General features: G+C 38.4%; 1 protein-coding gene and 1 long non-coding RNA gene across 3 annotated transcripts in view; one reads left to right on the top strand and one right to left on the bottom strand.

Annotated features, from left to right (window-relative positions):
- The window catches only part of tiam2b (TIAM Rac1 associated GEF 2b), a 53,411-nt gene extending 32,343 nt beyond the window's left edge, over positions 1 to 21,068 (bottom strand). The window contains exon 1 of one of the 2 annotated variants that reach the window (XM_082148446.1): positions 20,834 to 21,068. The gene's annotated coding sequence lies outside the window, so the exon portion shown is untranslated. The remainder of the gene's footprint in view (positions 1 to 20,833) is intronic. The other variant, XM_082148447.1, reaches the window with a different exon arrangement.
- On the top strand, positions 1,547 to 14,086 carry LOC309482933. The gene is made up of 3 exons (XR_014200443.1): positions 1,547 to 7,741; positions 7,791 to 9,171; positions 9,223 to 14,086. It is a non-coding gene; the product is annotated as an uncharacterized lncRNA (long non-coding RNA).
- Positions 21,069 to 24,388: the final 3,320 nt, after the last annotated feature.

The raw sequence follows: 24,388 nt of genomic DNA on the forward strand, positions 1-24,388 counted from the left end.
AAAAAGTATTATAGTTTAGATTTATATTAAATGCAATAATAAAAAAAATATGGTACTACCGACTGAACTGACAAGCATTTATGGTAAACTAAAATATACTGTAATGTAATTTCAATTTAAACTTTTATGCCATGTATTTAAATACTGTTTATATATATATTTAATTTATTTCAGACACGTGAATAATGGTCCATATTACAAAGAAAAAGAGACACATAAAAACAATACATTTATCTCCTGTATAGGCTCATAAGCCAGTGAGTCCAAATACTAGAAGAGTATCGCACCGAGCTTAGTCCAGGGTTGGTCAATGCAGTGATGATACTGTTCGCCGAGCTCGAAAGCCTGCACATACACCTGTACATAAGATTTCGCAGTACAGCAGGGCAGTTTGGCAAACCCACATTTACAAACATTTGGCTTGCACTACTCCATCGTGGGACCCTCAGTAGCATTTATGATTACACATTGTATATTAACTTTAAATAAAATATCAAGTAACTATGTTTTGTTAAAACACTTATCAAAAATAAATGTAGGCCTACTTTAAAGCACAACAAAAGATTATTAAAATATAGGGCCCTATCTTGCACCCAGCGCAATTGACTTTGTACAGCGACGCATGTATCATTCCTATTTTGCACCCGCGCAAAGCGCGCTTTTCCCTCCACAGAAGCACGTCGCTAAACTAGGGAATGAACTTGCGCTCCCTGGGCGGTTCAGCGCAAAAAAGGAGGCGTGGTCCGGCGCAAACGTCCCCTCATGCTATTTTGCAGGTTTAGAAAACAATTGCGCCACTAACCAGGAAAAAATAGTTTAAAGTCAGTGGCGCGTTGCGCATGTTATTCATATGCTATTTTAAGGGCGCATGCTTGGCCATAATCAATGTAGCGTGTGTGTGCACAACGCGCACTTTGATTCTCTCATCTACACAGAAGCAGCAGTTTTCATTTTTGCAAATCATACATTATTACGATAGATAGATAGATAGATAGATAGATAGATAGATAGATAGATAGATAGATAGATAGATAGATAGATAGATAGATAGATAGATAGATAGACAATTTATTATAAAGCATACATCTAGCTTACACATTTACCCAAATTATCATACGCCTGTTTAACCGAAGTTAATTTGGGTGTGTTCCTCCATTTCAATGTAACCTCTCTTTTACGGCCGTGACGAGAGCGTTGCTCTCCTTGGCTGTGAACCGCTCCTTGCGCGCGTCTGGCAAATCTGCCGTTACAATAGCAATCCGCTATGGAAAAAGCACGTCTGCTCTTAAAGGGAATGTGAGATGACGCTCTGATTGGTTTATTTCACGTTACGCCCAAACCACACCTATGAATAATGAAGCTACTTCAGACCAACCCATTTTAGATTTGCGCCTGGCGCAAGAGTCATTTATCCCGCCGGTATAATAGAAACAGCGCCCAAGACCCGCCCACAAAGTTACTTGCGCTTTGCGCTTGACACTTGCATTTCAGATCGTTAAAATAGGGCCCATAATGTTTTATAATGTACTTCAAATAAAACCTAATTTGACTTTGGAAAGTTCCCTTTTTAAAAGTTTACTTAAACATAGTAATGAAAGTATTCTCTCTTGCAGTATACTAAAGTGACCTTTTATTTAATCAAATTTATATCTCCAAGTACAGTTTTTAATGCTTGTCAGATTTGAAATACATTAAAAGTGAACGGAGACTTCTGACCACACAGCGTTCTGTTTTCCAAGTCTCAAAAGATGCATACATAAAAAATGTCACAGTTAGAGTTAGCAGTAAGACAACTGGTTCGTTCTGCAGTTTTGGGAGTATTCTAATGTTTTTATATGACAATTTTACACTGCAAGGCTGTATTCATTGGGTCTGTATGCTTTTCTCTGGAGGACTAACATTTGGCCACTGCCATATTTTAGCACCTGACTCCCACCAGCAAACCACACAAACACACAGTTGCTGCCCACTAATGGGCAGGATGCTGCGGTTACAGCTAAGCCCGAGTAAACACGGCAATCCTACACCTTAAACACACCGAAACACACAAAATCAATACAGCTCCAACTGCATCTTTCTTCAATAAATTCCTATTTTTTATCTTTTTGCTTAGACTTCAATAATAGTGTTAACAATGACAAACTGATATTTTCCAGGGAATAAACAAAGTTAGTTGTAATGTACACTATACAATTAAGTAAACAAAGCCTTGCCAAAGACTCATGAAGAAAACATACATGATTTGTTAATATTGTTTGTTGCAGAGTACAAGCCTTAAGACCTTATTAACATTCCTCTCAGGTGATCCATTCAGAGAGACACATTGTCGTTTAGGCTACACTTGGTAGTAACATGTCTCAAATGTGTCTCCTTGTGATCACATTTCAAAAGATCTCTGATTTCGTGAGTACAAACATAATTTACGTCAGTGCATTGGTGCATGTTTATAAAGGTCAAACTTTAAAAAAAACTAACACTTAACATGACTCAAAATACACTGTTCAACATGTGATTCTCCCACAACTGTTATGTACAGAGCCCCTAAGGTGACATGGTGGTGAACAAATATATGACAAGGGAGAACAGTTTCAATACTTTTGCATTCTCTCGCAAATGTTTTGCATTCCCCTGAGAAACTTTGCATTCGCTTGCAAAACCTTTGCGTTTTCTTCGCAAAAGCTTTTCTATTTGCTTGCAAAAATTGCATGTTCTTTGCGATTGAACACAAAGTTTGTCGGTGGAACGCAAAGCATTTTGCGAGCCAACGCAAAGTTTCTCACAATTCTGACTTTATAACATGCAATTACGACTTTATATCATGCAATTCTGACTTTATAACACACAATTGCGACTTTATATGATGTAAACTCGCAATTGAATTGTCAGAAGTGAGTCAAAAGTCAGAATTGTAAAATAAAAAAGTCACAATTACCTTTTTTATTTTTCATTCTGTGGCGGAAACAAGCTTCCATAAAAATCTGAGATGTTCTGTGCTTTCCAAATTTTTTCAATCAGACGCTTTTTTTCTTCTTTACACAGTTTAAAACCTGTTGTTGTTCAATTTATAATTTATAATAACAGGTGAGTCAAGTTGTCCTTACACTGCAAAGATTCATAATGGTTTGGAGATCACTGATATCTTTGGAAATACAAAACTGTTTGATATAACTAAGTTTACCCATGATGTAACATAATTTGTCATAAAAAAAGCACTTTTCTGAGTAAAGCATGGCATTGCTCAACACTAAAGACAGATTTCACCAAGGTACGGAAATGACCTGCCCATTCATTTCACTGATAAAGACAAAGAAAAGAGTCATTTCCTTTGGCCATACAGTGTTCTTGAGCCCTTTCCTGCTAGTGCCACTGCCCAATCAGAAAGGCCTTTTTCTTTTCAAATGTCATAGAGAAATCAGTCCACCCATCCATGTCAGTTCCGGTTAGGCAGTTTGGGTCAAACATGCATGGGAACAATGTTGAAGGGTTATTCCTTACGAAACTCACACTGGGAGTTTTGCATCTTAAGAATTGGGTTGGAATATTCCTCCTACCTGAGAATATCCACTGTAATTGCTTGAGTATACTTCATTTTCCATGTTTCTAGTGCAAATTTGAGTGTGAAAGCCTTTAAAAGTGCACTGCATTGACCATGAGTATGGACACATTTGGCGAGTGCACACTACCTAGTGAACCTTTGTTTTTGAGCACTCAAATCACTCACACATGCACACAGTGCTGCGAACAGTGTGCATAGACATCAGATCTGTCAGCAAGCCAGAGCGAAACACCGACAAGGAAAGTATACTTTGGTCCTATAAGAAACCCCATCTTCTGACCCAAAAGACCCCTTTGATGGTGTCACATGGATGTTTGGATTCAACCGCACCCTTGTTGGCTGGTGCTCATTAAATGCTTCATTTCTAACGTTTGCTGTAGTTGTTACATTCAGTCATCCTCTGCTACAAAAGAACCTCCTCTAGGCTGAAAGGAACATGTAAACAAACCCAAAAGACCCTTCTCTCTTACATAACAGGACTGCATATTGTGGTTCCTGTCTACACCAAAAATCTGATCTCACCACAGGGAATTTAAGAGGCGTGCCTCTTACACAACACAGCACGAGCGCTGGACAGAACGGAAAATACTGTTGGAGAAAGACTCATAGGCATAGTCAGAGGAGAGCACGTTGAATCAGAGCCTCTCCTTTAGCAGGCTTCATGTCTCCTGAATGCATCATTGGGTAGTGGTGTTTGCTAACGCAAGCATTACAACTGCACATAGATGTTTACATGATGTCTTTCAATGTTATGGAAACCCAATATAAAGTCGTCTTATAAAATATAGTCACAATGGTGAGAAAAAGTGAATATTACACAAAATAAAGTCGCAATTGTGAGATATGATGGATTTCACAGAAATTTTGTGAGATATAGTGGCAAGGATGAGGAAAAAGTGGCAATTACATTAAATAAAGTTGCAATTGTGACATATGGTCCCTTTGTGAAATAAAAAGTCATAATGACGAGAAATAAAGTAGCAATTACGCGAAATAAGTCACAATTACGAGATATTACGTTTTCCATACACTCTCAGAAAATAAAGTACATAATTGTACCTTTAGGGGTACAATGGCTTGTCACTGGGGCTGTACCCTCAAGGGTAAAAAATTGTACCATAACCTTTAAAAGAAACGGTACATATATGTACCTTTTAATGCTTTTTGACCCTCAAAAAGGTACATATACAGTATATACCTTGAGGTCCAATAATAAGCCCTATGCTTATTTACAATTTGCTTATTTATAAAACAAATTTACCTACGGGTACAATAAAAGTAACCTAACCTAACCTATGCAGATTGTACCTTGGGGGACAGAAATGGACTCCTACTGTACCCCTATTTCTGACAGTGCAATGTAACACGCTATACTCCATTTAAAACTACTCTAATTTAGCAAATTAGCAAGTATTTATATGATCTCATAATAGTTAAGAGACTTATGCAATTTCTGTACTTTTAACTAAGTCATTATGACTTTTTTTTTTGCAAAGGGGGTTTTAAAATGGTAAAAACTTGAAATGGTGTCATGATCTAAAATATCCCCTTTCCCTAAATATATATAACATATAGGCCACTGTATAAAGTTTGAAATGTTAAACGCAGAAAGAATCTTGATTAAAAAAACACAGACACATTATGCATCATCTACAGTTAGGAACTTATTAGGAACAAATTTACTTGTCCAGCACTTTGTGCTAAGGACATTAATGATACCTCAGATTGTTTGTCTTGAGAATTAAGGCTCTTTTGACTTAGGCCAGTAAGTAACCAACCCAGAACACCCTAACAACCAATTAGTAACAACCTGGCAACCACCCACAATACCCCAGCAACTTCTGCATGGTCAAACAGCACTCATATTTCTAGTTTTACTGTGAATTATGGGTCATAGAGGTTCACAGAAAGTCTTTGTGGGAAAAGGGGCTCTGTTTAATGCACATTAAATCCTTAATCTTATAGGATTTGAGAGTTACCAGTTTACCGTTCCACTAGTCAAGACTCTGTGGCTTAGCTTAGATTGGCTTTTAATGCCTTAAAACAGGCATTTCTCAGATTTTAAACAATATTCTAGTTTTGTCAGTGTAGGCTACTGCTTAATACCAGTTTTAATGCAAAACGTTGGAGTAACTGTTGCTGTGGTTTCCGTCAAAGGTAAAAGAGACTGTTCTCTTCTTTGGTGTCGAGTAAAAATATGAACTTGTAGCCTAACTTTTGTGGTTTGTTTGAAAATGCTGTTGCAAACACCCTTATTCACACCCTGCACTTCCAGCAGACATCATATTTCCGTAGGCAAGCTAAAGTCCTGATAAACAGTTGTCTGGATAAGGGAGTGAATAAGAATCATCAGTCCTGGGAACTGAAGAGAAACACTGCATGTGTAATTAAAAGCAGCTGCGGCTGAAGGCCGATCATTATACTGGGGGGAAGGCCTGGGAAAAGTGGATGATGTCATGAGGAGCCCATCTTAAAAGAGTTGAACGTAGCGTTCTGCATTTTACTTAGCAGTTCGGTAAGGGATGGGAAAACGTTTCTGTTTATCGCCGGAGGGATGGATCAGGCTGGGAATCAAACCAGCTCTTACTCTGCGGTAAATCTCATTAGAGAAACCAGAGAAAACAAACTGTTAAAATAGCACATGCCTGTTCCTTTTCTCTGACTGGAGACAAAAGCGTTTCTCTGAGAAGTCGTGGTCATCTCTGCGAATTTACTGCATCATACTACAATCATTTGATGTGCGTCGCAAAGACGACACACTGGCGCATGGCTTTCCCAAGGTCCATTATTAACACAGAAGTGGGATGCTGATAAGATCGTATTTTTCTGTTAAATAGCAGAGCGGCTGATTCTGAATCCTTGAGTTTCCAGTGTGGTGTGACCACAGCAAGCCCCCAAACCGCTCGGTGCCCCCCTCACCCAAACGGACGCCTAGACTAACCGACCTCCGGCTCCAAAAATTACAGCCATGGGCACACAGCACTCCTCATTTTCATATGCTACATGACTAAAACTCCCCATTTCTAGGAAGCTATGTGTTCACATGACACAAACAAACACAAGGCATGTTTAACTATGCAGGGTGAAGTGAAGGCATCCATATATCCATATGTATATAGTTGAGGAAAGGAGTTATTTAAAGTGAGAATCATCCTTTGTTGACTTAATTTTCTTTTTAAGAGACATTTGTTCATGAAACTGACTACACTCATGCTATTAGTCTTTTTTTTGTGTGCAGATTGTGTTAAAAACCTAGTCCTCTTCAAAAAGGGCTATAAACAGGGACATCTATGTGACGGCCAGGAGGTTAAACAGAAGCAAAGGTATCGACTATTTAAACTCAAACTAATCTTGCGTTCGGTCGCATTTGCACCTTTTCACTTAAGTGGTCAGACTGGGTTTGATCCAAATTCCAGAATCAGCGAATTCACCTCAACCCACACATGCCCAAAAATTAAAAAGGGGGTTCAGGTTTGCCAAGGACAATGTCAGCCCTGTTTGATTTGGACTAAGGTGAATTCCCTTTCCCCATGTGTTGAGTTTCCACATCAGATCCCTGCTGGATGTTCAATGGCTCTTTGGCTTGCAGAGCTGTGGGTGTTCGGCTGAAGGGAGGCACGTGCTTGAGCTGGATTTGCTTTCATACTGGTGTTGAATGAGAAGAATGGAAACTATGTCAGATTTTATGCTAAATACAGCTTAGGTTTTAAGTCAACATGCATTACTATTTTTTCAAATGTAAGACCTCTGTAAATTACATTAGAGGTTCACACAAATAATGAAAATTATGTCATAATTTACTCACACTCATGTCATTCCAAACCTGTAAAACTTTTGTTCATCTTCAGAACAGAAATGAAGATGTTTTTAATTAAATCTTGAGAGCTTTCTGTCCCTCCATTAACAGTCACCACTACCACTTTCTCACTTCAAAAAGTTAATAAAGTAAATGGTAAAACTAAACCATATGAATCAGGTGGTTTAGTCCAAATTTTCTGAAGAGACTCAATCGCTTTATATGAGGAACAGATTGAATTTAGGTTTTTATTCACATATAAACATTTAGCAATTCACACATCAGTTGTGGTAAACGGAAGCTCAAGCATGTTTGCTTGAGGTGCAAGAACCAGTGAGGTTCATTCTTGTGTTGCGCAGCATGTTTGAGCTTCAGCAAGAACCAATGAGGTTCATTCTTGTTGCGCAGCATGTTTGAGCTTCAGCAAGAACCAATGAGGTTAATTCTTGTGTTACGCAGCACGTTTGAGCTTCAGCAAGAACCAATGAGGTTCATTCTTGTGTTGCGCAGCACGTTTGAACTTCAGCAAGAACCAATGAGGTTCACTCTTGTGTTACACAGCACGTTTGAACTTCAGCAAGAACCAATGAGGTTCACTCTTGTGTTACACAGCACGTTTGAGCTTCAGCAAGAACCAATGATGTTCATTCTCGTGTTACACAGCACGTTTGAGCTTCCGCAAAAACCAATCAGGTTCATTCTCGTGTTACGCAGCACATTTGAGCTTCAACAAGAACCAATGAGGTTCATTCTTGTGTTACGCAGCACATTTGAGCTTCCGTAAGAACCAGTGAGGTTCATTCTTGTGTGTTAAAAAACACATTTGAGCTTCTGCAAAAATCAATGAGGTTCATTCTTGTGTGTTAAGAAACACTTTTGAGCTTCAGCAAGAACCAATGAGGGTTTTTGTCATGCGTCAAGCAGGTTCGGTTGAGGTTCTGCTTATGTTTGCTGATCAATGTTTATATGTGAATAAAAGCCTAATTAAATCTGTTTGTTATACAAAATGAGTGATTCTCTTCAAAACATTTGGACTAAACCGCTCGATTCATATGGATTAGTTTTACAATGTCTTTATGAACATTTTGAAGCGTCACAGTGGTAGTTGTGTTACTGTCAATGGAGAGAGAAATCTCTCAGATTTCATAAGAAATATCTTAATTTGTGTTCCGAAGATGAATGAAAGTCTTACAGGTTTGGAACAACATGAGGGTGAGTAATTAATGACATTTCTTTAAATTTTTGGGTGAACTAACCTTTTAAGGCCGTGTGTCCACCAAAGTGTTTTTAGCCAGCTGAAAAGAGCAGGCTCTCTTCTGAAAACGCCTTGCTGTAGACTCTTGAGAGTGCTTCGGTGGCGCAGCGTTTTTTTTCAGTTGAGACACTTTGGTTGCTAAGGTATGGAATATCTGGGAAGTGTTACTGGTGTCTGATTTTGCATATAGTTTATTTCCAAATATAAAAATGTCAATACAGTGTAAAGAATTTGCTCTGGCTCTTGTTTTAAATGATTTTGTTCCGTTTTTGTGCGTGTTGTTGTTGTCTGTTGTCATTGTACAACAGGATGTGGCGGTTGGTCGCTGTGGTATTTGTCCCGGCCCTCCTCCTACACTGTGATTGGATGGTTGGGTAAAAAGTGACAGTGATGAGCGCTGCGTTTTACCCAATGGTAAAAATATTTCAACTCTCTGTGTCTGGAAAAACTGCCAAGCACTCAGCTTGAAACAGACACTCAGCGCCTCGTCATGCTTCTTCCGTTTTTAAATATGCGGCACTCCCATTGAAAACAAGAAAAAAATTCGCTGGCATATTTTTTTGGGTGGACTTGCGGCCTAAAGATAATTTTTATACCACTAACAATATTTCAGAGGGTTTTCAGTCTTAAAAGGTGTATTTTCTAAATGTTTTATCAATTTTGAAGACCTGCAGGAAACGCATTCCTTCAGGAAATGCAAATCTAGTTTACGATGTATTAAATGTAATGTGCAAACATCAATTCAGATTTGATAGATCATAAGGCACTCAACTCAATTACCCAAATTTTCAGTCACAAGTTTGAAACGCCAGTCTGTTCAAGGAGCAGGCCTCTATAAATTTTGGCAGTGCTGGTCCGAGGGCATGTGGTGACACTAATTGAGTTGAGCTGGGCTAAAATAAGCTGTGAAGATGTTATCACGCCAACTCCAGTGTTGTACCGTCTCCATGGCCTTTGTGCAATTACATGCTTCTGCTGGGCCCCAACAAGCGGCCCAATGTTGAGATTGAGCCAGGCTTAGCAAAAAACAACAGAACTCAAGGAGCACTAATGCCTATCGCATTCCTCCATCACAAAAAAACTGGGTCTCTGCACACAAAAATGGGGGTTAATTAGGGAGAAAATCCTGTGAAAATTCCGTACGGCAGCAGTTCAGACAGCGGGGAACAGAGGGTCCTTCTTCCAGCCCACAGCACAAAGACATCAAGGCACTTTAGAGGGTGGATTGGGGCTGAGAGCCCGCAATGACTAGCAGTGGAAAAATGAAAACAGGAGAGACACGTGATGCAGGTCCAATCTGTTACTCTCCTCTTTTTTCTCTGATAAAAGTTAAACGGCGTGGCACTAATGACCTATTCCAAAGCAAAACAAACACAAACAGCTGGCTAACACAGAAAGCATTTCACACAAAAAGCCATATGTGTTTGTTTGATGGACATTTGGCAAATCAGTCTAACCAGTAAGTTAATTATCCACACATCAACAAAATAAATTTTGCCTTACAAAAAAATCTATAAATTATACCCTATCTTCAATTTTAATTTCATAGGCTAGAAAGCACGCTGCTATGTAAAATTAAAGCACTTACTAATTTCAGTATAAGTTGTGTGTGTTCATACATAACATTTAACTTCTTACCAACTCTAACCTCTAAACTTGTTTTTACTTATCATTAATAATTTAGTGATTTGAACGGTCCTGCTGCTTCTACAATGGAAAAACAGTTCTTTGTTTGTTTTGTTTTAAATTGTAAAGTTTACATTTTGAATGTAAATTTCACCTGTATGTACAAATTATACTTTTAAAAACTGTAATCTCACTATTAACTAACTATTAACTACGTTTTTTGCATCAATAAAAAACTGTTAGGGATAAACATAAAAAAATTGTTTGTTTAGATGGGTTTATAGAGTTGTCAAAAAATGTGACGATACCAGCATTTCCCTCTAGCATTTTGAGCACTGTTGAACGGATTCTTAAACACCTCTGATTGGCCATTGTGTTGAAGCGCTCAACAAATATGTCTGTGATTGGCTACAATGATCAACAATGACATCTTTGAAGCCCTTCATCGAGCTCTTACACAGATACACATGGGAGCGTTTGAAAACGGCGTCTTTCAGCAGATCCATCTATCAGTGGATATATTAGGGATCGATAGACCCCTGCTTTTAAACGTGTCAACACAATGGCCAATCAGAGGTGTTTAAGAATCTGTTCAACAGCGCTCAACTCTAGTTTTGTGTTATGTTTCAGTTCTGTGCCTCAGTTTTCTCAAGTTTCTCTGTTTCAGTTAGTCTCCAAGGTAACAAATAGTTTAATTAAGTGGTCACAGATGTTTTCACATTTCTTTGATTGGTTTGTTCTGTCTATATAATCACTGTTTCTGAGTTCCTTTTGTTAATAAAACAAAGACTGCAGCATTTAGACCATTTTCTCCTCATTATTGCACCCGATTTGTGACTGACCAAATAATATGGATTTAGTAGCAAATCCAGATCCTCCTACTCTCCCAGGAGAACCAGTCCCTAGAGGAACACACATAGGCTTTCCTGGACCTTCAACATCTAGTCCACTATGACTACACAAGCCTGTTTGTGTTTTTCCGGGCAGTCCTGAAAGAGAGGACTAGGGTGTGGTCTGGGGAATTAAGAGGGGAGAGGGGGCTCTGGGGAATTTCAAGGAGTACGTGGAGTGGGTACTTCTCCACAACGGTTCCCCATTCACCATCTACAAAGAGCAGGTTGGAGAGCAGAGCGTCAGCCATTACCACAAGCCCAGCAACACCGCCAATCACGTCTGATTAGGTGTGTGAGCTGGCAACATCGCCTTTGCCCCTGGAAGCACTGGTGGAGTATAAGGTGATGTCTGTAGCCCAACACCTTCAACTATAACTACTTCCCTGCACTGAGCCTGTCCCTGTTGGCAGTACTGAACTCTTAGTTTTGATTTTCCCACCCTGTCTCACACTCCCACCTCCCCTGCCTGTTTTTAAACTGCCTGTTCCAAGTCTGCAAATTCAGTGCTAGAGACCAGTTCCTGGGTTTTATGACTGTTCCATGTTACCCTGTTCTGCCTGTCTGTTCTTACCCATCTGTACTGCTCAGGACTCCAGCTTTGCCTGCACTGCCTCTCCTTAGTCCTTCGGCTCCCTCTCTGATCATCATTGGGTGGCCTCAGTCAGAGAATTCGTCGGTCCAGTCCTGGTGGGTCGACCCAGTAGCTCCACCTAGGACCTCCGGTACGGTACGCCACTCCTCCTAGGTCTGTCGAGCAGTTGGATCCACCGTGGTGCCTCCCTCCCTCGGCTCCACTTAGGGCTGTCATCCCTTCGGCTCCTACAGGCTTCCTCGTCCCTCTGTCTACACCATGGCTTCAGCTTTGCTTTGTCCCTCCACCCCTTTGGCTCCATCAGGCTCCTCCTTCCCTTCAACTCCGCCTTGGTCCTCGGTCGCTCTGCCTTCGCCCCAGTCCTCCGGCACCCTGGCTTCACCTCAGTTGCTTGTCGCTGCAGCTCTGCCCTGCCCTCCAGCACCTGCGTCGTGCCCGGCCCCTGCAGTCCCGTGGTTCCACCTGGGTCTCCACAACCAGCTTCGTCTCAGTCACTCATCCCCCTGGTTCCAGCTGCCAAGCCTCCACCATGGCTCCTCCCTCCCTCTCCTGCCTTCATCTCTGCCCTGCCTGTACTTTGTCATGGTTCCACGGCCCCCACCTAAGGCCCCTCCCACCCCCTCTATTGAACTCTTGTGTTTTTGTTGTTATTTGTAAGGCGTGAAGATGCACCTTGATGGGGGTGACATGTTAGGGATAATCTGAGTTTGTTTAGGTGGGTTTTGTATTATGTTTCAGTTTTCTCTCGTTTCTGTTTCAGTTTGTCTAGGTTACAAATGGTTTGATTAAGTGGTCACAGGTGTTTTCACATTTCTTTGATTGGTTTGTTCTGTCTATTTAAACCCTGTGTTTCTTTCAGTTCATTGTCAGTTCTACTTCGCATTAAGTTGGTTTCTCTATTTCTGCGTTTATTTTGTTAATAAAGCAAATGCATTTAGATCCTTTTCTCCTTTTCTCTTATTGCAACCAATTTGTGACAACTCCTAATTGCAGCGTTTTAACAGTCAGTAAGGTAGTTAAGTTTAGGTATTGGGTAGGCTTAAGGCATGTAGAATATGGTCATGCAGAATAAGGCATTAATGTGCTTTACAAGTACTAATAAACAGCCAATTTCCTAGTAAATGCATGCTGATAAGCAACTAGTTAATAGTAAGAATTGGACCCTAAACTAAAGTGTTCCCAATAATCTTGTCATGCTTTAAAGAAGTACACTAATTTTGATGAGTAACATAAAGCATATGAAGTACCTAGATGTACTAAATTGCAACATCATCATTAGAAGTGTTTAATTACAAATATTTAAATACATGACCATAAGATAAATGCTTTACAGTACATTTGACACTTTGAACATATTTCAAAGACAATAGAAGTAATTATGAATTTACATAAAAAGACACACTTAAGTGGGTCAAAAAAGCACACTGAAGTTCAGCTAATTGCATTTAATATTAATATAAACTATAATACATCTTCTTTCAATTTTAAGTGTTCAACAGCATTACATAAATTACAGCATTACACATATTATTTTGTATATTATTTCTGTAAAAAGTAAGCTAAAGTGTAGGGGATATCATCAATGTGGTGTACTGTGAGTGTATTGAGTGTTTTCTGTTAGAACGGTGTCGTGTTAGCGGCCCCTAAGTTAATAACTAATGATCTTTGCAACAGAAGTGAATCAATCAATCAGAACTAACTTTAGCTGGACAATAACTTTATTCTAGAGCTGCTGTAAAGCCAAAACAATCTCTGTTACTGTAATTTCCTATTATCACTGTAAAGCTGCTTTGAAACAATCTATATTGTTAAAAGCGCTATATAAATGAAGGTGACTTGACTTCTCAACAAATACAATTTTCTGGCTACAATCTTGCCCAAATGCAGACTAATTAGGCGAGTTTGTGCTATAAAATCAATAAGACAATGACAATAAAACCCACTACCCTTGCGATCCGTGTAATTTGACCTTTGCAGCTGAGAGCTCACAATGCTTCATTAGTATTCGAACGGAAGGGCGGCATGAACTATGCAGCTCAAAAGGTCAACAAAGTATGCCACATTATACAGGCAAACAAGATATACCAACATAATCCTCTGTTATAAATTTAACAAATGTACAGATTGTAAAGAAATGTGATTATGATTATATGATGCTAACATGATTATTCCTGACCTTTCAAGTAGTTTCTGTTCATCGGGACAGATGTGACTGGCACAGTTTTCCTCAGCTTGTTGTGTATGAACCAAAAACCGGCCGCAGGTCTGTTCTGATAGGGTCATGGACAGCAGGGAAACAATATTAAATGCTAATAAAACATTATTTATATAAGCATGCAAGTTTAGGAGAGCAAAAAACAGTTGCCAGCACCAGGGTGAATGACGGATAAGGATTTAAAATGTGAAGAAAAATAAAACTGGCAAAAAATTCAAATTGTAGGACTTTCTATACTTATTAGAGTGTTGTGTATGTAATGCAATGATATTTACATATTTCAAGAATGTAATTAACCATTTTTTTGGTGAATCAGATCTTTTTCCCCATGAAAATGTCATTCCTGGGTAACGTAATGAATTTTTAAATTAACTACATTTCTACCATTGTTGGCATATACAAATGTACTGATCTCTATATTTGGAGCTCAACAAACAATTAGTGCTCGGAAAACTACATTTTAATCACAATTAATATAATCAATTTGGGATTTCATATAGACATGGGCTCATTTTTGGCTGCTGATAACTCAAAATTCAGAACCAAATAAAAAAAAAAAACTGGAAAATGTTTAAAAATGTTTTCCAATAAAGTAAATAAGACTTGTTTTATCATTAACTCACCAAAAAACTGAATTGTGTAATCTAACACACAAATATGGGTTAAATGAATTGCCCGTGTCATTGTTAGCCGGAATGACATACTGTTAGCCGGAAGGACATTCTGCAATATTTTTCAGGATTACCATAAAAACCATCATCAGTATCATTTTTCTTTCCAACACTCAAACTTGAAACAAAGTAAGAGACACTGACAAGTTTTTAATGATTTAAAAATCAGTAAAATTTATAGTAAATCTGTAAAATTATAATGCTTAATAAACAATGGCCACGGGTATAGTCCAACACATTATACACCTAAAACATTTAGGGCCCTATTTTAACGATCTGAAATGCAAGTATCAAACGCGAAACGCAAGTAACTTTGTGGGCGGATCTCGCGGATCCCGACGCAAATCTAAAATGTGTTGGTCTGAAGTCGCTTCATTACTCATAGGTGTGGTTTGGGCATAACGTGAAATAAACCAATCAGAGCATCATCTCACATTCCCTTTAAGAGCAGGCGCGCTTGTTCCATGGCGGATTGCTATTATAACGGCGGATTTGCCAGACGCACGCCAGGAGCGGTTCACAGCCGAGGAGACGACGTTCTCGTCAGGGCCGTAAAAGAGACATTGTATGGGAATGGAGAAACCCACCCAAATTAGCTTCGGTTAAACAGGCGTATAATAATTTGGGTAAATGTGTTAGCTAGATTTATGTCTATTTTTTCACATCTTCATGGACACAACAATGATTTCCCTCATGTGGAATATTTTTCCTTGTAATAATGTATGGTTTGCAAAAATGGGAACTGCTGCTTCTGTGTAGATGAGAGAATCAAAGTGTATGCGCGTTGTGCTCACGCTACATTATGGCCAAGCATGCGCCCTTAAATAGCATCTGAATAACGTGCCACTGACTTTAGACTAGGTTTTTCCTGGTCAGTGGAGGAATTGTTTTCTGTAACTGCAAAATAGCACCAGGGAACGTTTGCGCCGGAACACGCCTCCTCTTTTCGCTGAACCGCCCCCGGGAGCGCAAGTTCATTCCCTAATTTACAGAAGTGCGTCTGTGGAGGGAAAAGTCCGCTGTGCGCAGGTGCAAAATAGGAATGATACATGTGTCGGTGTACAAAGTCAATTGCGCTGGGTGCAAGATAGGGCAAGTCACCTTCATTTATATAGCGCTTTAAACAATTTCGATTGTTTCAAAGCAGCTTTACAGAGATAATAGGAAATTAAAGGAACAGAGATTGTTTAGGCTTTACAGCAGCTCTAGAATAAAGTTATTGTCCAGCTAAAGTTAGTTTTGATTGATTCACTTCCGTCGCAAAGATCATTAGTTATTAATTTAAGGGCCGCTAACACACACCGTTCTAACAGAAAACCCTAAAGTTCTTTCTGCGCAAACTTTAAAAACGCGAACCTGATGGCCTGCACATGCGTATTACGTGTTTAGATTATAGGAATGTTTATAGGAGTGTGAACCTATTTCGATTAATATTTCAAGTTTGACTGATACATTATCACTCCACTGAGTCATCACTCTAATACCTTGCTCTCTTTTGTCCAAGATACTCAGCCCTAGTTTCTGCATCTGCGTTTATCCTGGCTCTGAACCGTCTCTGCCTCTCTTTATTAGACAGAGGCATCTGGCAGGACAGAATTGACCTTAAAACACCAGAAGCTATACTAAAGCTTTAATAAAATGTTGATAATTAATCAATTTGATTACATTATTCATAATCTGACCATTAACATTACAATGATTTAATTCAATGATAAAGACCCATGTGACTCATTGAATCATATGAAATCAAGTTGAATGACAGCAAAAATATGGCAAAAAACATACAATTATGTAAATAATGTTAATTTTAATAATATAACTATAATAACCATGCCTAAAAGTTTACAAATGTTAATTAAAAACTAGATTTTTATGCATATGTCATTCTGGATAACGGATGACATGTCCTGGCTAACAGAGGTTTTTTGTTATCCAAGAATGACATGTTGTTATCCAAGAATGACAAAACAAATATTTTTCTTTATAATCAGGCACTAACTTAACCACCTATGGAAAACTACAATTTAGCTATCATCGCTTAAGGTAATCTTTTAGATCAAATAGATAGTTTTTTAATATAAAAACATTATAAATGGTTTATCAGTGTTATCCAAAAGGACACATGATATTGCTACAAAGTGCACCAGTGACTGAAAAGGTCAAAATATCAACATTTTAAGAGACGCTTCCTGACGTTTGCACATGTTCTGGTGTTCCTTCAGGGTCTTCTTTTTGATACAATATTATGTCACATGACATACCAAAATGCATTATGGTGTAAAATGGTCATTGATGTCTGTTATCCAGGAATGACATTAGAGAAATCACAATTTGGGGACAAAAGTCTTTCTGTCATAAAAATTAAAATAAGCTTAGTATTACCACTATATTTGTAGGTATCGTTGAAAACATCAATACAATTATGCCCAAGTAGATTTTAAATACTTTTATTCAAAAATTTATTTCATTTTTGTCGTATTTTTGTATTCAGATTTTAAGCCGGGACAGTTACCCAGAATGACATTTTAGGACTTTTGAGCTCAATAGTTCCTTAAAGATTAATTATTTATAATAAATTCTCACATGAGTAATTAAAGAGGGGGAAGTTGAGTCACTTATGAAGTGCATTTAAAAATGTATACATTTTTAATATTATGAATATGCTTTGGACACCAGAATTGACACGCCACGTCATTGACCCACCAGCATTTTGGATCATTTTCACAAAACTTTCACGGCCCCCTGAATTTTTTGTACAATATATAGCCTATATCATACAATATATATATATATATACATACATACATATATATATATAAAAGCCTCCTTTAAAACAGAAAAAAACTAAACTTTTTATTCTAGCTTTGTGCATTCTTTTTTTTAATCAACACTTGAATGTGGGCTAAATTTTTATCAAAAAAGCTGAGAAAATCGAATGTCTGTCCAAGGCTACTTCCAGATGGGATTCAGAACGAGTCCATCAACACCCCCAAAACTTGGACAGTCCTATACCTCTTCATGGGTTTGACATTTCATACAGTAACATTAGACAATTTTGATTTATATGTTTAATGGTTGATGATCGCATTAGCTTACATGTGTGTAAGCAATGCTTCTATCGCTTGTTTCTGTTTCTTTTTCACTTGTTTTTGGATCCGGAGATTCTGTAATCTTTCTACCTAGAGATGTTTAGGTAGCGCCCCCTATCCTATAACAGTGAATATGGATTGCCAGAAAATTCCACCAATGGAGGGAAAAGAGTTCAAATGGAGGGGAAGAAGCTTACAGTTTATTTTGATTCATAGAACATTTTTGCTATTGTTTTACAATGTTGGTACATTGGGTTGCCAATTGATGTCCAATGTAAAATCTGGGTCGAAAAGCATAACCAGAACTAATGGATTAGCAGACAGCGCATGTATAACTAGCAAGGTCATTTTTCAAACGGTAATAATCATTACTATTCACTGCGCTTGGTTGACACTCACTGGAATGCATTGGTTTGTTGACTAAAACATTGGATGGAGATCTGATACACAAACACATTACAAGCCCGAATGACGCCTGGACAGAATTCAACCTCTGAAACATTAGACCAACCTCAGCTCCATGTGCTTACAATTTACCAACAATTATCAGGTGCATTAGCATCACTGAGTAAACTTGGCACGCTGCTTCCAGTCTGTCAGATGTCCAGGTGCAGCTACCTGGCTCTTACGCTCAATTGAAATCAAACAACAGAGCTAATTTGTCACAATCAAGAGATGGAATCAAACCGCTTGTCAGCACTAAATGTAGTGTGTAGTGACTGCAGTAGGCCAAAAGGGAAATGAGAATGCATCGTGAACAGTTAAAGGCACGCCAGAACCAATGACGTACACTGATGTCATACTTGGCTTGATGCGTTATAAGGAGCCAAGTGTGAATGAGATTTGAGAGCAAGATTTTCAGGTCACTGAAACTACCCCGGCAGTTTAGTTTGAAACTGGGGAAGGTTCGCATGGAAAAATTGGTAATGCCAAGAGTGCACTGGGGTAACAAACCCGAGACTACCTGGTCTGAGTTTGTTTGCACTCGAAATGGCGCGATTCACATGAATGTGAAAGCAACGCACTGAGAAATAAAGAGCATGTCATTGACCTAACTAATCGATCTGTTCCTCATACAAAGCTCCCATAGACTTCAGAACACTTGGAATAATGTGCACAAGTAAGATATGTTTATGGAGCTTGAAAGCCCCTGGTTACCATCTTTTCACATCCTTTTAACCTTTAAGATCAAAAACATCACAGACAGTTAAGTTTAGTTCAGCAGACTAAACATTTTTGGATGAGAAACCCAAATATAGCATTTCAGATGCGTACCATCACAGGCAAAAGTCCAATTACAGCTCATTATACAGTATCAGTGTGCGCATTCCATTATGATGTGGCCGCTCTGATCAAAAAGCCGGTTTAGTTGAAAGCTGCAGGAGTGTGTGGTGGTGATTATGGTATGGCGTTTCTATGACAGAGCCAATCTGGTATAAACCTTCTGCTGCTGCTGCTGAAGACGCTCGCTCTACCAAATCCATGGCTTTATTCATCTGCAGCTGATGCTTTGAGCCCCATTCACCTCAGCTGCACTCTGGGAATCCAGCTGGTCTCTGGATGCTCTTTGAGATCTTGAGATCCATAGCAAACACTTAGAGGCGGCGGCAACAAAGAAGCACACACACAGCCTGCGGATGGGGGTGGTTAAGGCTCTTGAAGACACAATAAAGACGCATGAGGACTCTAAGGGGGCAACATGCGGTGGATTTTGCGCGGTGTAAATCATTAATAGGTTTCTCCTATGAACTTAAGGCCCCTGTTATTAAAATATATATGGGTGGAGAATGAGATTATATTGCTCAGCATCGCTACTTAGACCTTAACTATCTATCATTAATACAAATGGAGGAAAATCTTATTAACATTTTATTCAATACTGAGGCAATTGGGAGAAGACCTATAACATTTTAATCTGCGCTCTTCCTCTTCCTCTTCCTGCATATCTACAGATTGTACTTTGTCAACGGTAGAAAGGTTCTTCAAATTTAGTGGATACCAAATTTGACTAACCAAACGTTTCCAAACAGGTGTCCTAAACACTCCCTTTGGCAGAGCAAACAGATAGTCTCACCCCAATCTTAAGCATTGGCGGAGGCAATGTTGCTATGCTGGTAAGGATGCACAAAATAATAGAACATTTAAAGTCACCATGTAATAAAAATTGAAAGTTCTTATTTTTTTATGGAATATTGCATCATTATAAACGATTTATCCGAGCACATCATTATTATTATTTTTAAAGTAATGTGCCCTCTTTATCTTTAATTATCTCTCTTGCAGCAACATCTCTTCTCTGATGACATATTAACCTGTCACTCACATGAGATCCACAAATAGCAAACCACAACCATCCAATCATTTCCCCATGGACAAAATCAAGTCCCGCAAGATGGAAGTCACACAATAGCGAAGATAAGACTAACACAACTTCTGTTTCATGCCGAGTCTGCCGACTTTAAAATCAAAAAGAAACAAAAGTTAATAAAAAAAACAACACTTTGCTATTAATTTGACACCCAGAAAGTGTGTAAATATGCTGTCTTCATTTTAAACAGTAAAGTGTCTTTTTGGACATATTATGGTGTAGGTGTGTTCGTGTTGTATTTCTTTAAAATAAATGACACCTGGTTTGATATTTAGGTATCTAATGAATGACATATCATACTTTTTAACTTTAGTTTAAGTGTCCAAATGTTTTGGGGCCACAGTGTTATTGCTGTGCAATAGCCTATTCTTACAGTAACAGAGGAAAAATAAGAGCTCAGTAGCCTATTGTTTGTACATTTAATAATAATAAAAAAAGAGGCAGAGAAAGAGAGAGGTCCGTGGCAAAATGAGTAGCCTACTATGCATATAGGTGTCTAATAATGATGCTACTTTACACGGTCCTACGATGGCGCGTACTGTTTCATAATATGTGACATGTCAAACAGTGATACATCTAACAATTAGTTATAGGCATAATACACAAACTGAAATATAATCTGTTTTCGAAAACAACAACAAAAAATGTGCGTAGGCTAATATAAAGGTGTTGTTGGCTACGCTCAACTTTGACAGTTTCAATGTCAAATTTCACAGCGCTGAACCAAAGATCAAACGCATTGCAGAACTATTAAGAAAAGTTATCCACTCACCACAGCTGAAATGAAGACAACTATTGATCATTATCTTTAGGAAACACCATCCTTTAATATGGCTTTATCTTGAAGTACACGTCGTTCTCTCCTCGAGCACAGAACGCCAACTGACCATCATGTGCCAAAGCGCGCGCTGAAACCACACCTCCACCCTCTCCAAAATCTCTTTAAAACAGCCCACTGAAGAACATTGAGTTGTTATTCGCATTCCTGTCGATATTATTCACTTATTAACCAGCTGCTGTTCAAGTGAATGATGTTACTTAACAACACACTGTTTCTTTACTGTCTCAGCGATGTCCGATTGAATACTGTCAATGAATCGATGGATCATTTCACCAAATCAGACTGATCTCGAAGGAATATCGTTTCTTTATGACGCGATGAGTGAGCTATTGTCAATTTTATTTGTAGTGGTCCGAGAGGGATTGGCGGAAATCAAACTTGATGATTATATTGTATAAAATGATTTAAATTATGTATCCGTGAACTGTACATCTTTTTTTTTTTTTAAATCACGTGCCCTCGTAATAATGAGATTCACCAATAGCAAACCACAACCATCCAATCAATTCCTGATGGATAAAATTAAGTCCCGCCTTTTTTCTTTTTTGTTTGACCAATCCATCCGCCCACAATTCACCCACAAATGTGATTCTATGATCATGTACTCACGCTTGTGTCATTCCAAATTTGAATGACAATGACCTACTTTCTTCTGTGGTCCAAAAAAAAAAAAAAAAAAAACAGTGAAGAACTTAAAATCCAATCTATTTCCTTATGCCTGCTACAGCATGTGATTTTGGCAAACCTATAAGATCATTAGAAATCACACTGTATGACATGGATCTAATAAACGTACATAGACTGTACGATGAAGACACCTATTGAAAACGGTATTTTTTTTAAGATTCTGGTGGTTTCACGGTATATCATAATTTCTCCACTGAATCTTTATTGTGGTTTATTTTACTGTCAGGTAAATTTTACTGTCATTTATTGTCTAAGGACAAATGCAAATTTACTTTAAAAAATAGTGACGCGTAGTATAGTATAGTAATAGTATACTTGCTTATCACATAGACTACGGAGCTAGGTAAAAGAGGCCAACTTGGTGTGCCAATTTTCAAAATTGAGCTTGAAGTAAGTAGTTTTAGCTGGATGTCACATTGATCAATAAGCCATTTCCTGTTGCATTTTCATTGGCTAGTCTGTAGACGTCGGTCGTATCAGCAAACACACTGTGAGATGATCATGCTAAATTTATGACACTGTCTGAAAATGATCTCAGGCTATCTTTAGTCGCAAGACCGTGACAACGTCCGTCTTTGAACCTCTCTCACTGTTTAGGAGCCACAACCACAGAAATCGCCACGATTTGTCATCTTTCATTTCATCAAATCATACAATGTGTTCTGGGCATAACACAACACTATTGTATGACTTATGAAGACTTAAAGAACATCAACAGCATTAAAACTCATTAATCTTTGTTTTATTGATAAATCATCATCAATATTATTCTTTAAAAATTCTCCTTTGTCTTCAGTAGAAGTGAGAAACGCATATGCTGTGACCTATTTCTTTAATGTCTTGTGTTCTTAAAGGCTGGCTGTGTAGAGACGGAACAATCCACACGTCTCCGTAAACACATATTAAGATATCTAATGTGTTAACAAGAGAAGCCTGATTTCAATTTCTACAAGACACTTCAGGCTCTCTCAAAACAACTTCCAGACTGTTCTGTCCAAAACCCACGTAAACCCCTTTAAGAATGTTAATGAAACTGCATTGCTGTCATGTCTAATGGTCAACAACAAATTAAAACGAGATTTCGATTTTTAAAACACATGTACACATATGCAAAAATGTGTATCTTGAAACAACCCTTTGACCTCCCGTCTCACAGAGATTCAAACCCAGCCAGCCAGCCAGACTAATATTGTCCATGCTTGACTGGTTAAGTCTTTTGCTGGGAATGGTCTATTGTTATTTCTGCCTTTGCATTTCTTTTCATTGAGGTCAATGTCTGTTAAGAGGGTCGTCCTCATTCACACATACACACGTGTGTTTTGTCCTAGCCTGCAGCCCTAGCAGTGTCCGCTGATCACACAAACACCATTACATACAACACTATTACCCCAGGCCTCCACTCTGGATTGACCACATTACAATCTGAGTGCAACATTTCACATCTTGCACACCTTGTTAATGTTAATGTCGATCGCACACAGCACACCGAATCATAGCCGAGGGGCCCGAGAGTTAGACATCTCAAGAGCAGAGACGTATAATCATATCATGCAATGGAAACAACATAAGAGACCTCATGGGAAACAAACCGCCCGCAGTAGATATAGCCAATTCGAATTATTATTCATGTTTTACTCCACCGAGGCAGAAAGAAACTCATGATGAGTCTTATTGACACTGAGGATAAAGGAAGATTGAAGTTTGCACAGTGGGATTTGAAGACGGATTAAAGGAATTGTTGTTAGGGAAGTTTAATAAAGGCCCCAGAAGGGTGGAATAATTCTTATTCAGAAACAGTTCCATGTTCTAAAAAAAGTCATGATGTTAGGTTAACGGTTCTTTAATGTATACACTGTGGACACGTTACACTATAGAGAAAAAATGTTTTAGCTGAGTTGTGAGTTGATTGTCGGAATTGTATGCATCGCCTAAAATGACATCTGCAAAAAAAAATCTAAAAAAAAAACAAACAAAGATTGAGACTTCCACACAAGCATGGTCAGCATGGTCAGATTTCTGAATTAATGACTCTTTAGATCTGGACCTTTTTAATGAATCGGTCAAAAATACTTGAATTTGCCTAAAAATCATGTATACTTAAGCCTCATAAGACTTGGTTGCAATGAAACGGGGGGAAAAAAAACAGAGCGTATTGTACATGTACATTTAACAATATGGGAGTATGATGAATATTACGATGTTATGATGAACTATATGCCTTTCTCCATTGACGTTCTGGGTTGTTCAAAGTGTTTCTGATGATTGTTAGAAGGCAGCTGCCTTGACTGGCGAATGAGAACATGGTTTGTGTAACATTAGCAACACATTATTAGCTATTTGAAAATATAGTCAAGAAAAGGCTAATCACATTTATTAACGTTGTGTACGACGTTGTAAAGAGCGATACTATCAACCAGCGTTTACCTCAGGAAGTTGGCGAGTGACTCTCTGAGCTGGTTTGAGCGAGTGGAGGCGGGGCTAATTAGCATATTCATGGTTCCGCATATAGTAAATTAAGCAAGGATGTAGAGTTGCATTCAAGCTATTTTAAGGCATGAAGAATTTGTTTTTTCACAGGAAAAAAAACAAAAAGTTTAAATATGTAATTGTGGTGATCAAAGATGAGTTTAAAGGGATACAATTATTGACTTACAGGAGGACTTTAAATTCCGTATCATTCCTATGCCTAGACAGAGTGAATTTTACATTGGGAAAAAGTGTGTTATGGAACACACACAGCCAAAGACAAATGATCATGGGAAAGAGAGAATATTATAAGAAGTATGCTATATGGAGACT

This window comes from Leuciscus leuciscus, assembly GCF_965113295.1.
Source record: "Leuciscus leuciscus genome assembly, chromosome: 19".
Classification (NCBI taxonomy): Eukaryota; Metazoa; Chordata; class Actinopteri; order Cypriniformes; family Leuciscidae; genus Leuciscus; species Leuciscus leuciscus.